Source organism: Sorex araneus, chromosome 11 (genome assembly GCF_027595985.1).
Source record: "Sorex araneus isolate mSorAra2 chromosome 11, mSorAra2.pri, whole genome shotgun sequence".
In the NCBI taxonomy this organism is placed as follows: Eukaryota; Metazoa; Chordata; class Mammalia; order Eulipotyphla; family Soricidae; genus Sorex; species Sorex araneus.
Genome location: NC_073312.1, coordinates 18,733,137 through 18,745,923, shown reverse-complemented (window position 1 = coordinate 18,745,923; position 12,787 = coordinate 18,733,137). Strand labels below are relative to the sequence as shown.

General features: G+C 36.5%; 1 pseudogene; it reads left to right on the top strand.

Moving 5' to 3' along the window:
• Nucleotides 1–12,538, top strand: part of LOC129399352 (translation machinery-associated protein 7-like) — a 167,749-nt pseudogene extending 155,211 nt beyond the window's left edge.
• Nucleotides 12,539–12,787: the final 249 nt, after the last annotated feature.

Sequence of the window (12,787 nt, the reverse complement as noted above, 5' to 3'; positions counted from 1 at the left end):
GTCATCATATTCACCCACCCAAACCAGTGTTTTGCTCTTATATTTCCGCTGCCTTAAAAACATTACACATACATCTTTGAACAAATGTGAAAATACTCTTTAAATTGGATTACTCTTAAAACAGGGGGTTAGTAGCATGAATGCATGAATTGCTGACCTCAATTCTGTCCCTAGCACTGCATGGCCCCCTCAATGCATGAATTGCTGACCTCAATTCTGTCCCTAGCACTGCATGGCCCCCTCAATCACTCCCAACCTTGATGCTAGTGATCCTTGGGAACCACTGGAGTGACTATGTTAGTCCCAGGCACAGCATGGCCCAAACTGTATCATATCCTTTGTCTCTAATTGAGCTGTGCAGATAGGTTGGCCAAACAATCCCAGAATGGTCTCCCAGATTTATAAGCACTGTGTGGGAGGTTCTTCCACAAAACATAGATTACTATTTTTATAGATATTTGGAAAATTTCTCACAGAAAATCTTCCACTAAGTAGTCATGTGAATCAGTGTATAAAAATTTGCCTGTAAATATTATCAAAAATTCAAAAGATTATTTGCTTATCTGTTGGAAGACAAATGGTGCAATGAATTATTTTCTGGTGTAACACATAAGGAAAGCATTTCACAGAATCAAAATAATGCTACGGCATTCTGTGACTCATGCATGAAGTTATAATAGATAATTGTAACAGCATATATAACTTCTGTTGTAATTTTATTTTCCCATTGGGATGGGACCTCAGGAACTACTTCTGGCTCTGTGCTCAGAATCACGCATTCTTATGTACCCTCAAATTACAAAAAAAAAACAAAAACAGTAAATCAGGACAAGTAAGAAAAGTAAGAAGAGAAGTAAACTATATGTTTCAGGTGTCTGGAAACTCAAAACTTTCTATGTTTAACTTTGAAATTCTACATTGAATGTAAGAGATAACATACAATTTTTAATGCTATAGTTTGTATTTTCCTTTCAGGTTTAATTTATATACCTTAAAATAAAATTTCTATACTAACCAATGTTAAGCAGTTTGTTTATTCTTATGAAGCTTATCAAATAATATATATATATAAAGAGATAATACATAGAGAGAGATGATAGATAGATAGATACATCTATAAAGATGTGAATTAAGAGAAGTTCAAAAATTATTCTCTGGATTTGGGTATAAAATTTGACAAAGCAGGCCCTGTTCTTTGGAAAGTAAGCAAGTTTCCTTTACAAACTGGTCTCTCTCTTATATGTCATTAGTAATAACTCCTATATTCATGTGTATGACTGTTGTTTACACATCCTTGTGGCACTGATGGAAAGATTAGCATGTGAATGAAAGGTTTGTGATAAGATTTATAATCAGCATTAAGTTGAGTGACCATGTAAAGCTATTGTACATGTATAAAATGTATCAATGTTAATACATTTTTATTGATTTCTGTTGGTGATTATTTTTTCCCAAGAATTGAATACTCAACTTTTCTGCTCCTATCCCTGTCAGATTTATATTGCTTTGTTATATATTTTTAATCTTTCTCTATCTTTGGATTACATATTCATTTTTTATGATGCCCTTTGATGTAAAAAATATTTTATTCTTTATAAACTAAAATATGCCGATCTTGGCTGCTGGCCTTTTTTGAAATCTTTAGTCCATTATTCTTTTATGACTTCCACAATCTTTATCCTACTTTTTTCTTTAAAAAAACTATGAGGAAACTAGAGTTTAGTGAAGCTAAATTACTTGTATAATAAGTCATCAATTTCCCATTAGGCAGCAAAAACTGTGAACCAGTCTGAGTCCCCCCACATTTTCAGATGCTACTTCTTTTTTTTTCTTTTTTATTAATTTATTCTTTTATTGAATCACCATGTGGAAAGTTACAAAGCTTTCAGGTTTAAGTCTCAGTTATACAATGCTCGAACACCCATCCCTTCACCAGTTCACATATTCCACCACCAAGAATTACTGTATACCTCCCCCCTTTCCCCCACTTCCCCAGCCCCCCACCCAGCCGATGCTACTTCTTAAGTTTAGTTTAATTTCTCCTCAAAGCTAGGCGTAAGGTGGGGATTTTATATGCTTATACATTTCTTCACATCTCATTGATTTGTTACATATCAAAGATTAAAGCTCTTGACTAACACATGTTTATTTCCGTGACACTGGCTTGGTTCTGACCTATGTTGCTTGATCACTGTCAGGTCTGGCCCCAGAACACAGAGATGGATGTTAACCCTCAGTGTGTTGGGTGCGCCAGACCCTTTCCCTGCAGAAAAGTACACTGGAGTTAGGGAGAGAGTGTATGCTTTACTTACAGAAGACCTTTTGATCTCTGGCTCTGAATGGACCAGAAAGATTGTACAATGGATCGGGCATTTGTCGTACATTCTATGGACCTACTTTCAGCACAGCATATGGTCCCTCAAGCCCTGTCAGGGGTTCTGAGTGCAGAGCGAGGAGTAAGCCCTGGGCATCATTGGATGTGCTGCAACAAAACAAAACAAAAGCATTATATATGAACATGTGTGCATTTATATTGTGTGTGTGTTCCTATGTGTGTTTGTGTCTGTCTGTGTTGTGGTGGGATGGGTTATTTTATTAGACTTCTTTTTGTTTCAAGTGAGTGCCATGTAATTCAAGAAATACCAATTAAAACATGAAAGTTTATTAGCTCCTTATTTTAGCATTCTAATAGTTCACCTATTTTCAAATACCTTTTAATACAAGCGCTAAATATATATAATAAGAACCAAATCTTTCATCTGTCACTTTTCATTGATTCATTAATTTGATTCACATTTTATCTTTCTGTAATCTATTTTCTGTCTCTCTACTATGTGTTTCAGTTCTTGGAATCTATTTGACTTTACTCGTTCCCGTATGTCAGTTACATCCACTCCTGCACTTGATAGCTTTAAGCATTTTATGAAGATGACTGTTGGGAACTCCAAATGCAATGTCTTAAAGCAGGTGCCCTAAAAGGCAGAAAAATTACCAGCATAAACCTATGAAATAGTAACTCTAATTACTTTGTTTTACTTCATGCACAACTTTTGGGACCAATCACTGTATCTGTAGTAAACCAAGCTTCTTCAGTAATAAGACCCCGAGTGTGTATGGAAACAATGACAACAAATTAAAGATGGATAGGAAAAAACAGAGCAGTAAAAGTTTTGATTAAGTTCTATCACAATCACCATCCTAATATTCAATATACCAGGGTTGTAGGTTAATCATCTATGCCACAGCTTCTTTGTTTAAGTGAATGATGTCTCACTTGGTCCCCTCTTATTGTATCTAACATGTAGACAAAAATACCTTTATAATGAGAAATCTCTCTATTAGACTTCTCTAGATTTAGAACCAATTCCTGAAAAATTTAATCATGCAGTTAAGTTTAGATTATACCTTCAATGATAAGCAAGTGCTTTCTCACTGTTTTAAGGTACAGTACTGTGCTGAAGTTTGGTTGCATATACTCTATCCAAAGAAAGTCTCTTACATTTATTCAGTCCCACCTGGAAAGAGAGATAACACCAAAAGGAGAATTTCTGTCTCTTAGGAAGCATTTTTGTTCACAGTGAAGGCAGGTTTGCAACAGATGTTCATGAAATAGTATTCCAAATATATGAATATTCACAAATTTATGGTTTATAATTTATGGAGAGAGGGATGTATTTGGAAATAGATGCATTAATTTTGTGTGTGTGAGTTTTAATTGAATCTCTGTGAGATACATTTACAAAGCTTTCATGTTTGGGTTTTAGCCATACAAAGATCAAACTCTCATCCCTTAACAAGTGCACATTTTCTACCATCAAAGTTCCTAGTATCCCTCCATCCCAACCCTTCTCCTGCCTGTATGGCAGACAATTTCCACAATACTCTCTCCCTACTTTGATTGCATTCAATATTTCGACACCAGTCTTACCATTATTATTCGGAATTTTCCTGCCACCACTCAAACCTGCCAAAAAGGCAATGCTAGAGAATTTATTTTGTATTGCTTGTTATGAATAGTATAAGATGTTGTGTGGTCATGAGAGCGGCCACAGTGTACTCCTGGAATTTTAAAATTATAGATAATTAGCGTCTGGAGAGATCTCTGCAAGAAACTGCTCGGTTCCTAGATTCTTGTGTCTCTGTATCATGACCATTAAGGAGCTTAAAGAGTAGCCAGAGGCAGTTTTGTGGGCATCCTCTCTGGGTCCCATGGGGCAGGAGGATGAGAGGGACTAGCCCATCCCCTATCCCATGATACCTGGCATTTGCCGCTACTGTTCCCAAGTACCTGGTCTTCTCATTGGAGGACAGCAGCCACCAGGAATCCTAGGCAGAGGGACAGCACCTGCTCCTGTCTGCCTCCCCTAGGTCGGTGACCTTAGCCTGCTGCAAAGTCTGGAGGCATCTCTACAATGAACCGCTTGGTTACGAGATGCTTTTGCGTGTCTCTGTGTTTTTTTTAACTTCTAATTCTTTTTTTTTTTTTTTGCTTTTTGGGTCACACCCAGCGATGCTCAGGGGTTACTCCTGGCTTTGCACTCAGGAACTACTCCTGGTGGTGCTTGGGGGACCATATGGGATGCCGGGGATCGAACCCGGGTCGGCCGCGTGCAAGGCAAACGCCCTACCCGCTGTGCTATCACTCCGGCCCCTAACTTATATTTCTGACCCTTCTAATAATCAATCAATTTCTCTTTCCTAATTGGATTTATCCTGAACCACAATCTGTGAAGTTATAGTGAAGAATCACAGAATTAGAATATCTGAAAGTTAAAGATCTTATCTTATGTTATATCTCATAATATAAATAGACATGTTATATATGCAAAGAATTATTCTTTAATCTCAAATATTATAGAATATACTCAGGTATTTGATCAAGGTTTCTATGTCATTCATACCTTAGATGTAGATATTTATCTAACATTGTAAAAGTGTGGATACAACTTTTACAGCCAAGAACTGAAATGGTTCAGTATAATCATTCAAAGTCACATGAGTCGCTATTCAGACATTGGTCTATCTGAAGTTTATGTCTTTACACTTTTACCGAATCATTTCAAATAATAGAATTTACTGCCTTAAACCTTAACTTATGAGACCTTACAATGATGGGTCTCATTCCCCTGACCCTGAAAGAGTCTCCAATGCAGCACCATTGGGAAGGACGAGTAAAGAAAGGTTTCTAAAATCTCAGGGCTCAGGCAAATGAGACTGCTCAAGAAAATTGATGATCAACGGGATGATGATGATGATAATGATGATGATGATGATGATGATGATGATGATGATGATGATGATGAAACCTTAACTTATGCAATGCTCATTTAGTTGGTGCATTGTAGAAAATATAAACTATTTCCTCACAAGTCAGGAGAAGATACCTTCCATCTAGATTAAAACAATATGAGGAATGAAATTGCACACCTCTGTATTATTTCACAATTTTCTAAGAGATTTATACTGGAAAACACAATGTTTAAGAGGAAAACAAATGCAAAAGCTAAATGATTTCACAAGACTAACTTGTGTTGGGGGTCAGACCAGAAATTAAAGCTCATGTTTCTAATTCCAGAGCTCTTGTCATCAGGTAAGACTTTTCTGAGATTTGAGCAGAGGAAATCACATTTATTCTACTAATAGGTATGTTTCACTCCCACCTCCCCCCAAAATAAAGTCATGCTCTACTGCTAGATCAAAGCATATAATGCAGAATAATTGTTTCCTAGCTAGGCCTTGAAGGATACTAAATGTTCTACAGGTTTAGTGGTTTATCTTGTAAGATTTCAAATCTCCTAGAAACAAACCCTAACATGAGAATCTCCGTTTCTCCATACGCAGTTAGGGGCAGGACAACCCTAGATTTCTTAAGGACCTTATGCTTTGTGGCAGGTGGGAGGCTATTGAAGTTCCTTGAGATACCTTTTTATTGATGAAAGGAGAGACATCAGGCTTCTTTTGTCACATACAAACAATTACTGTTTAATCAAATAGGTTCTAATAAAAGTGTTTTATCTTCAAGGAAACTCATAGAAAGAATTTTAATGAATACCGTTGTGTGAAGGTCTCTGATAACTTTAAGATGATAAAACTAACAGCTTAAAAACCACATTTCTGTCTGTAATGTACAATTTTTAAAATTATGCCTTTGTGGAAAAAATACATTTACTTTTTTCTTTATTCATACAAAATTTTGTAAACTTAATGCACATTCTTATTATCATGGCAGTAAAATTATGTTATCTTTGTATAGCTACTACAGGAAACATTTAATGATTAACTAAAAGCAAATTTAAAATATTCTATGTGGTTAATTATAGGATGATTTTATTGAAATTGTTTAGGAAATAAATTCTTTTTGCTGTGAATATATTTAGTATAAATGCAAATAATTGTCCAGGAGGAAGAGAGCGCCTTTGAACACATTCAAAAGCGTTGAAGAAATTGTTAAGAGCTCAAAGAATCACCAGCTCTGGGCACATCTTTTTGACTCCACCATTCTTCCTGCACTAACATACACCTCAGAGACCTGGGTCCTATGAAAACAGGATGAGAATGCTATTCAGGTCTCCCAAAGAGGAATCCAAAGAGCTATGCTTGGAGTATCATGTTTCACTCAAGTGAAAGAAGGAACCCAGAGTTCCAACCTTCATAGACAACCAAGAATCAGGGATGCTGCCTCCTGTGCCAAGGCATTGAAAATTAGATGGGCCAGACACGTAATGCGATTTGGAGGTGACCACTGAACAAGAGCTGTTACCGACTGGATTCTACAAGACATCCAAAGCATGCCTGGTCGCCCACCTACGAGATTGTCTGACTTCTTCATCAAGACCCTGAAGTAACAGTTTGATGCTCTTCATGTTCCTGGAATGAACAGATGCCAGTGGGCTAAATTAGCATGTGACAGGGACAAATGGAGACATTACTGGCACCAGCTCAAGCAAACTGATGAACAACAGGATGACAAGTGATACAAGTGATACAAATAATTGTAGAGAAAACGTGTTCGTTACTTTTAGATATTAGATCTTAATTCTGCTTTCTTCAGGGTTTTATTATATACCTGGACTTTCTTTCAGTGAACAGAGTTGGAGCTCAAATTCTGCTACTATCATTATATATCATTACATTACAATTTTCCAGACACCTGTTTTGTTTTCTCACACCTTTATGAAAACATCTATACCTTCTAGATAGTCTATTCTAATTATGCTGTCCTCAAAGTTTTGTTATATGCCTAGTTACCGTTCTAATAAACAATAAAAAATAGAAAGATTTTCTTAAAATTCTGTCACAATTGATGCACATTTTGGTGCTAATTACAACCTAATTTTAAATTGGTTTTAAAATGAGGTAGTCAAATCACTATTGTATAAAGTGTTAAAATTTGAGTTTATTGTTCTGCTTTCATTTTCTGTGACCTCAGTGATATCATTAAGATGATGTATTCAGTAGAAAGCATACCACTAGAGGAGAGGAGGGGTTGGGGGTAGAAAGCAGGTGGGAGGGAGACACTGGTACTGTGGTAGAGGGAAGCAGGCGCTCTGATGAAGGATGGATGCTGGCATGCTCTATGCAAGAAACCTACCATTATCCTCATCACAAATCATGGTTCTCAAATACAAATTTTAAATTAAAAGAAAAATAATGAAGATGATGACAGGTAATTCCTGATTTCAGTTCTCTCTTTTTCATTTTTTTGCAATTCAGGAGATTCAAAACTAGGTCATACGAATTCAACTCATACTCTACAACTGAATCACATCCTCATATTTTTATTTCAGTTCTAGCAATTTTTCATAGAAGAGGCATCATTTTTCACAATCCTAGATCCTGGGCATGAGGTTGAAACATCCTCTGGACAACAAAGTGAGATTGCTTCCATTGGAATTGTGACAGCAGGGACTGCATATTTTTTAACCCCACCTGGAGAGGAACCTTTGTGGTTTATTCACTGGGGGGGATTAAATAACACAAAGTTCACATTGAATCCTCTGGATTGTGAGTCACTCCTTAGAGGACTCACATAGGGTATTACCTAGGAATATGCAGTGCTGTCACCAGGGATGCAGATGGTCATGGGGAAAGACTACTAGGAAAAGAAGCACTCAGACGTTGGCGGACATGTTTGTATAATGCCTAAACAGACCTTTCAACCATTGGTTCCAACCAGGTGCAGAGCTGTACTTGTGGTCCTGCATGGCTGTTTTGCCTTATCTTGATCTCTATTCATTGCACCAAACTGTCCATGGAGCCTATTTCATGGTCCTGTCTAGAAAGAAGAATGTAGTTACAGTCTCATCCAATTGCTCTGCTTAGTCACCAATCTCTCCCTGCTCAAGTATCCATTCCATCTGTCCCTAGCACCACAGGGCATATACAATTATCCGCTACTAAGATACTTGGAGATTTTACTGAATACAACCTCTATCTGACTTAACCAAGGAAGCTGTTTAGTAACCCTGAGCAAATTTAGAGTCTGACCTACAAATATGCTCAGCCAGAAAGTGTCGCCGGCAGTTCTGTCTCCGGTATCTCAGAATATGACTGTTACAACCAAAATCCTTTCAAGAGGTAGTTAAGGTAAAATTATGTGGTTAGGATTGCAAAAATGCCAGCTTACAGATGCTTGTACAAAATGAGGAAATATGTACACAAAAAGACACCAAGGATGTGCAAGGTCAGAGGAGAGAACTTGGGAGGGCATAGTGAGCAGGGGCCATTATTACAGAACAAAGACCAGATTTTTCCCTGAGCAACCTTCTTGTGCTTTAATCTCAAGACTCAGAATGGTCTCTCTCATATGTGGAGTAAAAAGAAACTTCGCAAGGAAAATCAAATGTCCAAAAGCAATAGAAATGAAGAGCTGGACGAATAGGTGTTCCATAGGAAACTTGACAATGGGGTGAGGGCAGGGAGGGTAAGTTAGGAAAAGAAGCACTAGGACAATGATGCATGGGGAAATGACTACCACAGAGACAGGCTGGGGTAAAGGAGGGAAACTGGGGACATTTGTGGAGTGTAGAGGCCCTGGTCAAATGATTGGAGTTGGAACAAGTATGCCTAAAACTCAATCATGAATATCTTTGTAACTTTGTAATTCAGAGATGTGATAAAAAAATTACTAGAAAAATGACATACCTACTACATGAACAGACATCAAAAGATGGGTCACCTATATTATTATCCACGAAAATAAAAAATAAAGTCAAGAAAAAAAGACTAAGGTAAAGAGAGCTGTTTTATAAACATAAATAAGTTAATATTTTAGGAAAAGATACTGATGAAAAATTCTGCACCTAATTCAAGGAGCTCAAATATACGCAGCAAGATTAATGGAGAAAAATAAAAAATGTTTATAACTATAATCTGGTCTTTTAATATTTTTCTGTCAGCAAGTGAACACAATAAAAAAGAACATGAGCATTATGAAGATCCATGACTTGACTGATATTTACAGATTACTACACAGAGAAACTTCAAAATACACATTATGTTGCAGTTCTGATGCATAATTTTCAAACAAAATGATATATTTTAAGTACCTTTAAAGATAACATAATCCACACCATATTCTATGATCACAATTGGTATTTTATAAAATGCTTAAATAATAAGAAAATCTTTGGTAGCATTTGAAAATCAAATAAGACATTTGTTGAATAAAGAGCTTAAAGGAGAAATAAAACGCATAAAACATTTTTTAGGGCTCTCTATCAGGTTTGGAACTGCTGGAGTCACTCTGAGCATGCTCATCCCTTAGTGCTGGGAGCACTAGGGCCTCACTGGTGCACGTAGGGAAATGTAGTGCCAGATTTTGAACTTGAAGTCTTGAATATGCAGTCCTGTTCTGCATCCCTTTGAAATCTGACCATGTTTTATAAATGAGCACTAATAAAATAGATCACGTACAAAATTTTTGTAATATGACTTGGAAGTAAATTTTTAGGTAGCAATGACTGTATTCAGAAGAAACACCTAAAATTGAAAGAGTCTCCAATACAGCACCATTGGGAAGGACGAGTAAAGAAAGGTTTCTAAAATCTCAGGGCTAGGCAAATGAGACTGCTCAAGAAAATTGATGATCAACGGGATGATGATGATGATGATGATGATGATGATGATGATGATGATGATGATGATGATGATAATGATGATGATGAAACCTTAACTTATGCAATGCTCATTTAGTTGGTGCATTGTACAAAATATAAACTATTTCCTCACAAGTCAGGAGAAGATACCTTCCATCTAGATTAAAACAACATGAGGAATGAAATTGCACACCTCTTCATGACGTTTGCATATAAGTGGATCTACATGGAAAGTATCATGCTAAGTGAAATGAGTCAGAAAGAGAGAGACAGACATAGAAAGATTGCACTCATCTGTGGAATATAGAATAATAGACTATAAGACGAACACCCAAGAATAGTAGAAATAAGTACCAGGAGGTTGTCACCATGGCTTGGAGGCTGTTCTCTCACTCTGGGCAACTCAGAGAAGGGAACAGCAAGTAAAATGTGGTTGTTGGTCATGAGGGGGAAAGATGATGCGGGCCAAATATAGACTAGAGACTGAACGCAATGGCCACTCAACACCTTTATTGCAAACCACAACACCTAACCAGAGAGAGAGAACAAAAGGGAATTCCCTGCCATAGTGGCAGGGTGGGGTGGGGGGAGACGGGACTGGGAAGGGGGGGTGGGATGTTGGGTTTACTGGTGGTGGAGAATGGGCACTGGTGAAGGGATGGGTTATCAAACTCTGTAAGGGAGAAACATGAGCACAAAAATGTATAAATCTGTAACTGTACCCTCACGTTGACTCACTAATTAAAAATAAACTATAAAAAAAAAAAAAAAAAAAAAAAAAAGAAATTGCACACCTCTGTATTATTTCACAATTTTCTAAGAGATTTTTACTGGAAAACACAATGTTTAAGAGGAAAACAAATGCAAAAGCTAAATGATTTCACAAGACTAACTTGTGTTGGGGGTCAGTCCAGAAATTAAAGCTCATGTTTCTAATTCCAGAACTCTTGTCATCAGGTAAGTGTGGTCATGAGAGCGGCCACAGTGTACTCCTGGAATTTTAAAATTATAGATAATTAGCGTCTGGAGAGATCTCTGCAAGAAACTGCTCGGTTCCTAGATTCTTGTGTCTCTGTATCATGACCATTAAGGAGCTTAAAGAGTAGCCAGGGGCAGTTTTGTGGGCATCCTCTCTGGGTCCCATGGGGCAGGAGGATGAGAGGGACTAGCCCATCCCCTATCCCATGATACCAGGCATTTGCCGCTACTGTTCCCAAGTACCTGGTCTTCTCATTGGAGGACAGCAGCCACACATGGTGAACTAATAAAAAAAAAAAAATGGAAATATAAAAAAAAAGTAAGAATTGATGAAAGAATAAATCAATGAAAGGGCTAATGCTAAAATACCCAGAAAATAAAAATAAAACACATTCATTGAAAAGGTCAGTGCAACTAATAAAACTACAATTAAACTAATCACAAGAGTAAAGTTAAATAAAATGTAATAATCAAAACCAAGGAAAGGGTTAGTGATGTGTTTCTCAGACAAAAATAAAAAAATACTAAAACATTCATGTCAAATACATTGAAAAATGATAAGATACAAATACTTCAGATAGTGTAACTTATTAACATTGCTACAAAATATAATAGAAACTGTAAAAAAGACAAATTATTAATATTTTTAATATTTCCTAGTGTCTTCTAATATTCAAAGAACAAATAGTGTCTATAATTTGTCATATCATATGCAAAAATTAAGTAAAAAAATAAAGCAATTGTTATAAAGACTAATATGACCAAAACTATAGAATAAAATAGAGTAAGATATATTCGTGATCCAGAGGTAGGCAACTTTTCAGAAAGAAAAAAAGAATGAGCTATAAAGGAAATAAATCCACAAACTGGGTTTAATCAAAAATCAACATTTTTATAAAAATAATTTTACAAAAGTACAATTGTAACTCATTGGAGAATGAATCATTTATTTTTAAAAATCATGCCAAGGTAACTGTATATAAGCACTTAAAGGAGTGATGATATACTCTTCTATTACATTATACAAATAAACGAACTCAAAATGGTTCACTGATCAAAAGGTTAGAGGCAAAATTATATGATTCTTATAATAAAATATGAGAATAAATATTCATGACCTGAGTTAGGGAAAGCTTTCTTAATATGATGCTTAGAACACTAATGAATAAAAAAAATACAGACAAATTTGACATGAGAAAAAAATTAAATTGAAGAAAGTAAAGGATACAATCAAAATATAAAAATATTCTGCTGGATGAGGGGCGGCAGTACCACCCTGGCTAGGAAGGTGGCAAGAAAAAGCCCCTGCAGTAGACCAAGAAGCAGCCAAGAAGATGGGCGAGATAAAAGCATTCAAGCAGAAACAGTAAGAAGAGCAGAAGAAACTAGAGAAACTGAAAGCCAAGGCTGCAGGGAAGGACCCACTGGCCACTGGTGGAATTAAGAAATCTGGCACGAAGTAAGCTGCTCCTTGTACTGGAGGCAATGGTGATCTTTGATTCTATTACTGGTTAAACATCTGAATTCCCTGTGTAGCCCCTGTTGCCAGAATTACCTAGAGTGAAGTGTTTTGGAATGTATTGTACATTTATACCTTTTGGAATGAAACGAACTCATTTCACAAAAAATAAGAAAGAGAAAGAAAGAGAGGAAGGAAGGAAGGAAGGAAGGAAGGAAGGAAGGAAGGAAGGAAGGAAGGAAGGAAGGAAGGA